The sequence below is a fragment of the Equus przewalskii genome, chromosome 1 (genome assembly GCF_037783145.1).
Source record: "Equus przewalskii isolate Varuska chromosome 1, EquPr2, whole genome shotgun sequence".
Lineage (NCBI taxonomy): Eukaryota > Metazoa > Chordata > Mammalia > Perissodactyla > Equidae > Equus > Equus przewalskii.
Window position 1 is genome coordinate 36,863,256 of NC_091831.1, and position 13,857 is coordinate 36,877,112.

Sequence of the window (13,857 nt, forward strand, 5' to 3'; positions counted from 1 at the left end):
GGCACTACTGAGCTTTTTTAGGCTGAGACATCACATCCAATAGCAGCTACTCTTTAGGTCCTCCTCCACCATTTGCAGGGCCTGAGGGGAGCGTTCCAATGGAGGAAAGTCCACATATCGTATGTCTAAATATTAAATAATCATGACTCAAGCTAATAAATTTATTCTGTCCTTCTATCTTGACTATGCTGTCAAACAACAAAATTTAAATATATGCATATGAAAACTATGATTTTTATAGGAATGACAGTTGGTAACATAACAAAGACAATGAATTTTAATGATCATGGTACGTGTCTGGTGTTGTCTTGATGGGCCGGTGAATGTTGGATGAGTAATAACAATATATATGATTTACAAGTTATTATACATTTATGTTTTGTCTTCGTTTCAGCAAAGTTGGTAATTATGCTGTTTGTATTATAACAGCATGATTTGTGCTTTATTGCCAGAAATGCCAAGTTAGATAATAATTTTTGAGTCGTTATAGTTCTTAGGTGATTTTTTATTCATTTCAGTTTTGAGATACCTCATTCTGCTGAGACAGTAGCAACTGAATTTGTCAATAAATTTCTTAGATTCAGAAATGAGCCCTAAACTTTACAAATCACATTCAAGCATTGTATTGGGATGGCATATAAATTAACATTATTGCAGAAAATATTATAAAATACTTGAAATATATTTATAAAATATTGTAATTTAATCATATGAATTGCTATCATTTATATTGCAATGTTTCATCTCTTAAAGCAATATCTAGAACCATACAATATTTCTTAAGTTCTTATTTCAAAGTTTCCAATTTGTTTAAATCTCTCTTCAATTAAGATTATATCTTATTCTATAATGGACAGAAAATAGGCTCTATTGAAATTAGTTTAGGATTATTTATGAATGACTTTTCCTTCAAAGTTGTGCAAGCATTTTCTTTTCCTTCTTTTGATTTCCTTATGTTTCCTGGAATGTCGCTTTTGTTCATATGTCACACACAGTTTCATTCAATTTAAATAACCAATTTTCTCTAAACTTAAGCAAGTATTTTTAATCCTTTTAAAAGTGAAACAGACAATCTTGAACCTATTTGTGGTTCTTGTAAGGCTTTTTGTTTTTGTTTGGTGAGGAAGTTTGGCCCTGAGCTAACATCTGTGCCCATCTTCCCCTATTTTATATGTGGGACGCCTGCCACAGCATGGCTTGACGAGTCGTGCCAGGTGTGTGCCCCGATCCAAACCTGCTAACCCAGGCCGCAGAAGTGGAGCCCACGAACTTAATCCCTATGCCACTGGGTTGGCCCCTCTGGTTCTTGTAAATTTTTGATAACATTATTAATGGCAAGTGATACTTACACCAAATAAGTATGGACAGAGCAAATTTAAAATTAATTTCATTTTCTACCACCAACTGCATTCTTCATCTGAAGATCTATTGTTCCAGTTAACTCATCTCACACACCTTGTGTCTTGTCTAGTTTAAGTCTAACTGCTTCAGCAGCATTTAACAGGCACTTACATTGTGAGTCTGAAAGGTCAGTTTTGATACGTATTTCATCAAGGTGTGACATTTCTGGGCAGATCCAGAAAACATTGCATATAATCTTTGAATTGTTCCAAAGAATGGCATTGCTGTTAACACAGTTGAGGCCACATTCCTGAAATGAATTTAAACTATGTGCTGCACTGCCCATTATGGCAGTCATTAGACACATGAGCATTTGAAATGTGGCTACTCTGAATTGACATGTGGCACAAGTACAAAAGACACACTGGGTTTCGAAAGCATAGTATCCACCCCCCCAAAAGAATGTAAAATATCTCATGAATAATTCTTTAAATATGACTTGCATATATCTAAAATTTTAATATATTAGGTTGAATTAAATAAATCATTAAAATTAATTTCACCTGTTCCTTTTCATGTTTTTTAGTGTGACTACTTGAGCATTTAAAATTACATATATGGCTTGCAATATGTTTCTATCGAACAGCACTGGTGTAGAGCCCAAAGAATGCCTCTGGATTTTTGGTCTAAATTCTGGCTTGTACATCTCTCCCTTTACCAAGGTGTTAGCACTGTTACAGGCCTGCCTTCAGCAATCTTTTAAATCAAGGCCTACAACTGAATTTTTTTTTAATTTCTTCAATTCCTTACTTGAGTGGAAACCTGTATTTTTTACAACAGGTGTGAAACTAAGGAAACGTTAATTTTGACTATTCTAGCTTTAACTTTTGAAATCATTTTCATTAAATCTAGAAATTTCCCATTATTTTCTGTGAATATTGTGTTAGTGCCACGAAAAGCATCATTATGTCTGGCTAAGTATTGGACATGTATTATTATTTTAGGACTCTGCATGGATGTTTTATATTGGTGTTTAGTTGTCCCTGTGGAATATCGTCAATTGCTGTTTATTCAGCCTTTTTTTTTTTTTGGTTTGTGTGTTTTTTTAATGCACAAGTGACAATCATTTTCTTTTAACAGAGAATCTAAATGTATCATTTCACAGGTCCCTTCATTAACCAACGTTAATCATGAAGATGCTTATGAAAAATGTGAGAGGAGCTACAGAATATTTTGTCTTTGTGCTTAGAATATAAACGCCAGTTTCTGTAGTTTCTCCATTTGAAGGAATTTTGATGTAAAATGAAATATTAGACTTTCTGCCAAGTTCATACAATGAGAAATTGAATAATCATTTATTTGAATTTTTTTTTCCTAGAAACATTCTCATACTGGCAGAGGAAGTGACGGCCCTTCTCCAGGATCCTTACCCAAAAAATACAGTAAAGTTCCATAGGTCTCCTCTTTGTCCTCCAGCTTGCTGATTTCATGGATGTCATTTTCTTTATCTCCTAATAGACAGTCCAGGTAGTATTTGAGCTTTCAGAATGTGGTTTAGAAGGAATAATTCTCTTTTTCAAATTCTCATTGCTTTGATTAGTCATTATTTCTCCATTTAGTAAAGAATTTGAAAGTGTGGAGATTTTCTTCTACTTATTCAAGCTGTAGATTTGATGAGACTAATTTTCTAGCCAGATTTCACTATTTTGATAAGTAATAAAATATTCATTAAAGAATTTCTAATGCCTTGTTTGCACATTTTATATGGTCATTTTCTACAGTTTAGGGTTTAAAAAATTTAAACAGATCATTCTGAATATTTTTTATTTCTTTTTTCCTTTCAGCTTTTTTTCTCTACTCTGATTCCATTTGGATATTTTCTATCCCAATCTTGACTAGTACTCATTCTCAGTGATCTAAGGGATTAAAAAATAAAATGTAATAATATTCAGTGGCTACAAAACTTGATACATCTTTATTAAAAACATGTGAATTTTAAAAAGTGAAAGAGTCCAAACATTTGAATTATTTCTATATGTTTTTAAAAGGTTATTTTTAAGATATTAAAAATTACCTATTAAATTAAAAGGAAAATACAAATTATAACTAATGAATTTCAAAATTTTAAATAAAAATGATTAAAATAAAGCTGATAACGATTTTTTGAAATGTTATTAAACGTTATTAAATATTTCTATAAAAATTATTTCCAATTTTGGCATTCAATGTCCATTTCTAGTTGCCAATGCAAAGCACTATTATCAAGCTTCATGCATGTTACGTTCAGAGCCACATATATGCAAAATGAAGAGTAATATGAATTGTTTACTATTGAAAAAATTTTAGCTGGCATATCTATTGTGAATACTGCACTTATTCATGAGTACTTCTGGAATTACGAACTTGAACACAGAAGAGAAGCAAGAAAATGGTCTCTCAGTATTATTGGGAAATATATAATAATATATTCATCATATTCAAGAATTTACTGCATTCCTGCTATCTGAGAGGAAGGACTTGACAAGTTAACTTCTCTTCTCATACCTAAGGGTTTCACTCTCCAACATCAGGAGCCTTCACACACGGCCACCTTTTGTTGTGAGAACACAGGGCAAAAAATATGGAGAAGCTGTTCCCTGAAGACTAAACAGTGTTGTCAGTAAAGTGATGTTTAGGCTTAGGGTTGTGCTGGGCTAGCACCCAGCCCTCCCTCTGATGACAGAGGTACTCACATGGTCTTTAATAATTTGCTTGTAAATGTGTTTGTGACATGCAGGGCCCTCTCCAGAGGGGGGCTCAGGCAGAGGCTCTTCTCATCTGACCTGAAATGTGGTACTGACCCTCCTGGGAGTTTATGCTCCTCTCCTGAGCCTGAGGGATGCCCACTAACTGACTCTGCCTTGGCTGCAGCCTCTTCCCCAGGCACCGACCTCCTGCACAGGGCCTGACAGGCTGGGAGACTGGCACTGACTGAAGACAGAGAGCGCTGTATTCTACACACATTCCTAAGAATGAGATCTTCAAGGACCACTGCTCTGTTCTCCCATTTGTGTGACATCTAAAAAATGTTGCAAATTGAAATCTTTGCTCTTCCCAGAACTCTCTCACACATATTTGTTTTAAAGCTGTTATCAATAAAAACTCATCAATGATAATTCCTATAATTTCTATTTGCTTTTTAATTTGAAAAGCACTTTCTTGTATGTCCTCTTATCTGCCTCACGAGATGGCATTTTATGAGTGAGGAAACAGGTTCAGAGACAATCAGTGACTTCTCCAAGGACACAGAGCAGAGCTGGAACTTGAACCACAGTCTTTCCATTACTGTACAACTGTCCCGTCTCCAGGCCGTAGACCTTGGACACCCTCTGTTAATACTTCAGTTCTTCTTCTTCTATGAATCCCTTGCTTCTGCTGAGTCAGAGCGACTTTCTGCCAGTCCTACATCCACAGCCTAAGGATGCACCAGACCTTTCCCCTTAACCAGGGGGAAACCACTCAGTGATTTTCTTAGACAGATGGGCTTAATCCCTTCCATCTTGGCTTGCAGACTCCATCACAATAATCCAGCTAACATAAAGATGTGTCTGATGAGTCACCCCCTTATCGGCAAAACGATGCTGTTGGCCCATATGGACAGACCCAAAGTCACTTCATCATAGGGCTTATTTATCCATCTACCACAAAATGAGAAAAGGAAAATATAGTGAATTTTGATAGAGATGAATTTATCAAATTAAGGATTATTCTTTATTCTGAGATTATGTCCCTCAATCTTTTTGTAGGAGTGGAGAAAGAGAGGTTTAAAATATCCTTCCTTTTCTAAAATCATGATGCTAGTGTTATAAACGGTAATTCAAAAAGTTTAATATCCTCACTTGGCAAAGTAACAAAATGGCAACCTTCCGTCTTTCCTCAAAATGTATCAGGAGATTTTAATGGTCTTGGAATTCCAGACATATGGAAACCACTGGTTAAGAGGATGATCTAACATTCTCTTGCTCCCGGGCGTGTCACCAGCGGTCTTCTACGGCTTCCGTGAGCCAAAAGCTCGCTGAAATGGCTCTCCAGATGTCATTTGGCTAAAATGTTAGCTTGTGCTCAATATGCAGCTCTGGCACACGAGTGTCACCAATTTCTACCAAATGATTTATGAAAATAGCGATGAACCAGAGTTACCTGATGGACGAAACACCTCCCAGTTATACAGGCTCTTTACCTGTCGAATAAAAGGAGGGATCTAGGGCGCCGCCCCGTGGCCGAGTGGTTAAATTTGCGAGCTCCAATCTGGCAGCCCAGGGTTTTGCCAGTTCGGATCCTGGGTGCAGACATGGCACCACTCATCAGGCCATGCTGAGGCGGTGTCCCACGTAGCACAACCAGACGGAGCTACAGTTAGAACATACAACTATGTACTGGGGGGCCTTTGGGGAGAAGAAGAAGGAGAAGAAAAAGATTTGCAACGGATGTTAGCTCAGGTACCAATCTTTAGAAAAAAAAAAAAGGAGGGCTCTGGACATGCTGATGTCTCAAGGGTGATATATAACAGTGTTAAGAACATGGACTCTGGAGCCGGATAGCCAAGGATCAAGTCCCAGCTCTGTGTCTTATAATGTCACACCCACTAGACAAATTACTCTAAGTCTCAGTATCCTCATCTTTAAAACAGAAGTAATGTTAGTGATGCCAACTCTGTAAGATTGTTCTGAGGACTATATACATATATACAGTGATTTAATATAGTGTCTGGCATGTAGCAAGCACTCAATACACATTAATTTTTTTTATTTTTATTTATTTAATTTTTTTTTTTGAGGAAGATTAACCCTGAGCTAACATCCACCACCAAGCCTCCTCTTTGCTGAGGAAGACTGGCCCTGAGCTAAGATCTGTGCCCATCTTCCTTGACTTTATACGTGGGATGCCTTGATAAGCGATGTGTAGGTCCCCACCCAGGATCCGAACCTGTGAACCCTAGGCCACCGAAGTCGAGTGCAGGAACTTTACTGCTACTCCACTGGGCCAGCCCCTCAATACACATTTATTATAGATAAGCCAGGAAAGAAAGGCAATAAGACTGTAGGAAAAGAATTCTGAGGTCCACATATGGGACAAGAAGAGTGACAGGACTTGGGGAAGTTTAAAAATGATTTTAAAGTTTTCTCTAAAAAGAGAAAATAGAATGGTTTAATCTGGGTTTGATCAGAATTGCTGTAAAGCAGCATGAAATCATGGATCCAAAGGGGAGGTAAGAGAAAATGGAGAGACTAAGAGCCTTTACGGGACACTTGACTCTGGAGGAGAGGGCCTGGGGAAGGCAGCTTTGCTGTATCAGGGTTGGGGCAGACCCCAGGGCAGGGGCAGCATGTCGGTCTGCATACCAAACCTGCGGTTTGTACCAGAAGTTTAGCAACAGAGGATTTCTGTCAAAATCTTGTTTTAAAAATGTGCTAACTAGCCTTGGGTACAAGATAGATCTAGGATAACCACAGTATCCAAATTTAAACTTGAGAAATGTGCCATGCAGACTGAAAATAATAATAAAAATTGCATAGCAAAATTACTGTGAAAAGTAAATAACATAACTAGACGCAATGCAGTCCATCTTTATTGAACTCTGGATTATAAAAAACAGTTAAAAGGCATTTTTGGAATAACTGAGAAAATTCAAATAAGGTCTATATTTAAGTGGGGTTAAATTTCTTTGGTGTGGTAAAAGTACTGTGGTTATGAAGGAAAATGTCCTTATTCCTAGTCGCTACATGTGAATTATTTCAGGGTAAAATGTCAAGAGATCTGCAATTTACTTTCAAATAATTTAGGAGAAAGAAAGCTCTCTGTACAGATGGATGATCAAGTTAATATGGAAAAATGCTAATAATTGGTGAATCTAGATAAAGGATACAGGAATGTTCATTTGTATTATTGCACCACACTTTCAACAATTCTGTACATTTCAATATTTTGTAAATAAAAAGTTCGAAGAAAAAGCAACTGGAAACTGGTCTACTTACGAATATAATAAAGTTATAGAGAAGGGGAGAAAAGTAAGAGAAAAGGCCATTTCTCACTGTTCCCACGTGCAAAGTGCGGAGGAGGAGGCTGCAGTTTTAAGAGCCTGCTTGGCGCTCGCTTCCCTCTTCTGGGCGCTGTGCCATGAGTTCCAGCAAGGGAAGCCGCCTACATTGCATTGGCTTCCGGCCCCCGGATTACCTTAAAATGTTTTCTAAATTATTTGAATTGTATTGAGAATATGTGGTTCTGGGGAATGTAATCATGGTGGTTAAATGGTGAGATTCTTTTGCCTTTTTTTTTAAATGACAACACCAAAAGAGCCACACGCTCACGTAGAGGGGAATGAACTTGGCAAGCCAAAGCACCGCGCGCGGGGGTGCGCTGGAGGATGCTCCGTGCGTCTTGTGATGCTCCGTGAGCCGAATGATGCTCTCCGCTCCGGGCGATGCTCCTCCGCGGGTGCGCACAGGGTTAACGGCGGGCCGGGGGGCCCGCGCACCCTCTGCCCGCCCACATTCCGCCGCTGAATGGAGGCGATGGCCTGATGCCGGTGGGGTGATGTCGCTGCTCCGCGTCCGACATTCCCACTGGCCAGACCCGCGCCCCTCCCGGGCCAACCCCGCGATCCGCAGTCACATTATCTTCACTGCCATTGACGCAGCCCGGCAGAGCTACAAAGCGGGTCATTAAGAAGTCTTCGGGCGTCGCAGAAAGTAGAAATGTGAGGCCAGGAACGTGGAGAGAGTCACCGTGGTTCTGAAGGCCCCCGGCCCCCAGCTTTGTAATCTGACCCCTTCGGTGATGTTACAGGGGGCTTGTGTTTGTAGATCTGTTTCTTTGTCTGAATTTTGGAAATAAAGCGCGGTACAACTTCAGAAATGTGTGCGTGTGTGTGGGCGCTTTCTTTAAATCCGTATGAACCGAATAAAATGGAGACACTTTTACTGATTTGCCTTTGGTTAATTTTATAACGCATATCTCATAAAATATGTCTTTTTAATAATAGGAGAAAAACTAGGTTTTACGCCTCCCGAAATCTAAATGAACATATATATTTTCATAAATAACTCTGCTGAACCAAATCTAATCATTTAACCTTCTGTTGTGACAAACCACATTTTTGGATCTTTTATTTGAAAGCCTCAGCTGGGCATATTTCTTAAAATATAGAATACATAAAATAGTGTAAATGATTCATTTTTATTACGTGATCCAATGACCATGCAAATGAGAGAAAGTGCGATTAAGTGACATTAAAATGACATTTATTATCACCAGAGAAAGTAAATTGGCATGGTGGAAATGAGTAAAACGAAGTGTCTAAATAGAAAATTAGTTCACTCCTTCGACTAGTACTTACAGAGCCCACAATGCTCCAGGCCAGGGATTCAAGTGTGAGTGGGACACCGGCCCTGCTCTCCAGAATCTCCCAGGATTCCCGAGGAAGGGTGTTGGGTAAAGTAACCGGGATAATGAAAGGCTCAGTCCTGAGTGCTACAGGAGGCACCTGCCACAGGGGCAGGGGCATGGGTGTGTTGGAGGTGATGGGAGAGGGGCATAAAAAAGATTTCCTGAAGGAAAAGTTATGCCAGTGGTTCCCTAATTTTGCTGGGCATTAGAATCACCTGGGGGAGCTTTTAAACATCCCTGTGACCCAGGTTGTCAGAATGTCTGGGGTGAGATCCCGCTATCGGTGTTGTGTATATGTATATCTATTTTAAGATCCCAGATAATTCCAATGTACAGCGAGGTTTGGGGAATTCCTAAGGGAAAGGGAGGGAGGCTGGTGTTTTTCAGTTTTCTGAAGGGAAACCTTTGCCCAGCAGGCGTGTGGTAGTTGCTAGCCGTTTTTCGCTTCCTCCTCTCCTTTGCACTCAACTAGGCCTTCAGGAAGTGTTTATTGAAGTCAGAGCAAAAGCTAATCAAACTCTAGATGTATAAGAAAACCAGGCCTTCCTAAAGAACGTCTGTAATCATGAACTGTCGTCTAAGGTCGACACACTTACAACAGCAGGTCCTCCCCTAAAGAGACAGTAACATGCAACATTTGACAACTGGGAAAAAATGACTCTTCTCTCAGTTCGCCTCCCCCAGCTTCAGTCATACGCTGTAATTGTCACTTCATAGGCAACAATTAAAGGACTACTGTTTCTATCTTCAAAGGGCTTCCCCTTCTTTATTAAAAAAGCACAAGGCCTGTCAAAATTATGAGTACATTAATCATGAAAGGTCAACAACAGCCTAAGGAGGAGGACACATGAAAGAATGTTCCTCTATGTGACTGGAGGAAGCTGTGCGGGTTGGCAGCCAAGGCATTCTCCAGCCAGGGGCCACTTTCTGTGCCTGCTGCTTTCAAGGGGCGGCAGGATCTGGCCACCACTGTCCCCTAGCTAAGCAGTCTTTGAGGTTCTACTCTCCGCTGGGCTGGCATGAAATGGCCTCCTGCAATTTAGCTCTTGTTTTACATGGTAGTTCCAAGCCGATAGGCACTTTAAAAGAAAACCTCTTCTAATCCAGGCTGAGGCGACTTGCATTTTCATTAGAGCAGAGACCACAGAATATGAACTCCTTTTTTGGGAGGAGGGGGGCGCTATTCTCTGACATTCTAAGAGACCCACTGAAGCCCTCACTAAACAGCATGGTGTCCCACCACTCAAGGAGAGCCCCAGGGAGCGAACCCCACACTGGCTCTAACTTATTAATCTCCAGGAACCTTTGCATCTCTCTGTAGGAAAGCAGGAAGGCAAATGCAGGCCGTTTACTCCCTTTCATTGGTCCTCCCTTGAAGCACTGGGTGCAAGGGGGATCCCATGGGATTAACAAGGGCAATCTTGTGACCTAGATCCAAGCCACCCCATCCAAGGCTCTCCCAAATCCGGACGACTTGGAAGGAAGAGGGCCTGGAATGGGTCTGGAGGAAGAGCACTCTTTTCCTCAGTCCCACACTTGATGCAATAAGGAGTCTGAGCCTCCGAAACCAACCAATCAGCACAAAACCCGGAAAAGCCAACGCTGACCCACAGTGAAGTGAGTCACAGGCGAAGCCCAGCGACAAGGAAGGAGAGGGTGTTCGTAGGGAAACAAGGATGCATTTTGAAGCAGGCTCTCTAAGGTTAGCTGGGAGCTGTTGCTGAGGGCTGAAAATAAATCAGTCTCTTCCAAGTATCTTTTCATCTTGGGCACAGTGAGGAACGCCTCCTCATGTTTATATGCAGCTTATAATTTGCCAAGTATTTTCACAGACGTTACCTCATCTGAGCCTCACGGCCACCCTGTGAAGTCAGCAGAGCATCCACACACTTTTCCCTCTTTAACATCGTGAGAAACTGAGGCTCAGAGAGAGTAAGTGTCTTGACAGGAAGAGCTGCCCCCTTGAACCCATAACTGACTCTAAAGAGCTCTTTCTACTCACTGTTATTTCTTCAAATCTGGGCTGAGCGTTAGTTCTATTTGAACCACTTTGGGAGCTGGTGGAAAAATACCGATTTCTCGGGCCCACTCTGATCTTGCAAAAGTGACCTGCTGGGGCAGCATTTTTAGCTGAGACTATTTTCAACTTGCAGATTGCCCAAGTGATTCTGTAAGACTCACGTTTGGTAACTACCATGCAACTCACCTAGACAAGCCCCAGGAGTGTTCCGTTTTGATTCATGGTCCTTCTTGTGAGCTCTTGGATCTAGCATTTCCTTGGCCTTGTACCAATTAGACCTGTGAGCTGCTGGAGAGAACAGATGTAGACCCACTGCCTCCTTCCCCTGATGTCCTCCCAGGGGTTCTGCTGGAATGCCTGCGAGGTCCACTCTATAAGCAGTTCTTTGGGTTCAGGTGGTGTGACAATAACATGCACAGATGTCATCTGGAGGAGCTGGTTAAATGCCCTGCTGTCCGCTTAGGACACAAGCTGTCCTGGGAAGGTAGATGAGGATCTTGGTGGGAGGGGAGGAGAAGGATGTGGGCGTGGTTTGGGAGGCCCACCTTCTGGTCATGCTTATACCAGTTGGGTGACCTGGAGTAAGTTGTTCAACTTCTCTTGGCCTCACTACCCGCTTCTGAAATGCGGGGGGTAGGGGGTGGAGGGGTGTATTGGACCCAAATCCTTATTTCTAACAAAATCTTATGCTGAACACCAATGTATGAAACAGGTGAAGGCTGAACCTGAATGGGTCAGGAGACCTGCAGGAGCCCGACGTGACAGGTGCCAGGAGTCCCCCAGGACTTAGCAAGTCTGAGAGTGCAGAGCAGGTGTGAGCTTCCTTTCAGGTGTTACCTCCATGAGTCTTCTTCCTTCCCCTCATATTATGGGTCACCGAGATGGAAATGCAAATACAACCACCCCCCAAATCATACACATCTTAAAAACAAATGTAAACTCTAGGAGTTTTTCCAATTCTATGAGACTCTCAGATTTGAGCTAAACTGCTTTCTAGCTGAATGAGAAAATACATTAAAAAGAATGATGACAACTATACCACACTGGAGAATGATTAGAAAATTCTCCTTTAGATTGAGGCAACACTACACTGATATGAAAGTATCTTGGAGATATATTATATAGAGGGAAAAAAGCAAGGTGTCTTGTGTACTACTATTTGTGTTAAAAAAAAGAACAAGAGAAAGAAGAAACCCATATATATTTGATTGTGCATCAAATCTCTGGGGAAATACACAGGAAACTGATGATGCTGGTTGCGTCTATGAAGGGAACTGAGCGGGAGGGGATGGGGTGGGTGGGAGGCTTGCTTTTCACTCTGTTATACCCTTTCATATCTTTTGATTTGCACTATGCCCATTTTGCTTTTTTAAACCGCACTTTGGTTTCCCCCATCGTTCCCTTTGACCAGCAATTCCCCTTCTGGAAACTGATCCTACAGATGTACTCACACATTCAAAACACGACATGACCACATAGTTGTTCACTGAAGCATTTCCTTTTTTTGTAATGACAAATGTTTGAAACATTGTCAATGTCCAACAATAGGAGACTGGTAAAACTGATTGTGGCATGTCCAAAAATGGAATGCCATGTATTTGTAAAGGGACTGAGAATGCTCTCTATATACTGATATGGAAAGATCCACAAGATATGTCATTGAGTGAAAATAGAAGATGCAGAACAGTGTGTATAATATGAATGTAAAACAGGGGTTAAAGTATATACACACATACATATTCATCTTGGCGCGTATATGTGTTAAAAGCCCTGGTAGGGTACACTAGAACCAAATACAGTCATGCACCACGTAACAATGTTTCTGTCAATGACAAACCACATATACAATGGTGGTCCTATAAGATTAGTACCACATAGCCGAGATGTATAGTAGGCTATACCATTTAGGTTTGCATAAGTACACTCTGTGAGGTTCACACAATGACAAAATTGCCCAATGACACATTTCTCAGAATGTATCCTCATCGTTCATTGATGCATGACTGTAATAGCATTTATCTAATGTGGAGAATTGGATGACTGGGGAATGGGGATAGGAGAGAGACTTCATTGAATACCTCTTGGTACTTTAAAAATTTTGAACCATGAAAATATAATACCTATCCAAAATTAGATAATATTTTAAAACAAATATACAAAAATTACACTTTGGCTTCCCCCTCCTTTACACCAAGCACTGCCATTATGATTTTGCTTCAGGGCCAGAACAAAACAAAACACTCTTTTAAAGAAACCAGCCCTTGGGCCTCCCTTCATCCTTTCAAATAGTGACTTGCAGGAAATCCAAAGCAGCATCTCTTCCCTCTGGCTTCCTAGTCTTCAGAACCATTCTATGCCAGCTTTTTATCCCCTTTTTCCCCTACCCACCCCCTTACCCAATTCTCATCAATCTTCCCTGGGCCTCCCCTCTGAACACTGCTGTAGCCAGCAGAGCTCTGATTTATAGCATGACTTCGTGCCTGGAATTATAGGAAAGCAGAAGCAGGGCTCTGAACGTGGGTGTCGCAACAGCTCCCTAGGGTTGGCCAACTCCCAGCTCTACTGCAAGCCTTAAACTGGCCCCACATCCCACTTTCGGCATACAATTGACATCCAAGTATCCTTAAAGGGATAAATAATTGCCTCTCACACTGAATCAGTCTTCTCACACTCAAGACCAGCTGAGCCTGCCCCTAATCCTTGCTAAAACTCTTACAACCCCTGGTCACCCATCATGTGCTTACCTTCACCTGCTTCCTCCAGTTACCTCCAAACTTGGCTCAAACTGATTTTCAGAGCCTCCAGCTCCTCCCTGCCCCCACAAAGCCAGTGGTGGCTCTAAACAGGCTGCCACTTAGGCCTTGAATCAATAAACTCTCAAGGGCATCATTGTGTTCATTTAACACAAATGTCCCTAGCATTGGACTGGATGCTGGAATGACAATCATGAACAAGACTGACGTGGTCCTTGTCTGTATGGAGCCAGTGGCCCAGGTGGAAAGGCAATTGAACAAGGGATCAAATACCATGGCTCTCAACTCTGGCTGCACATTAGAATTTCCTGGGATCTT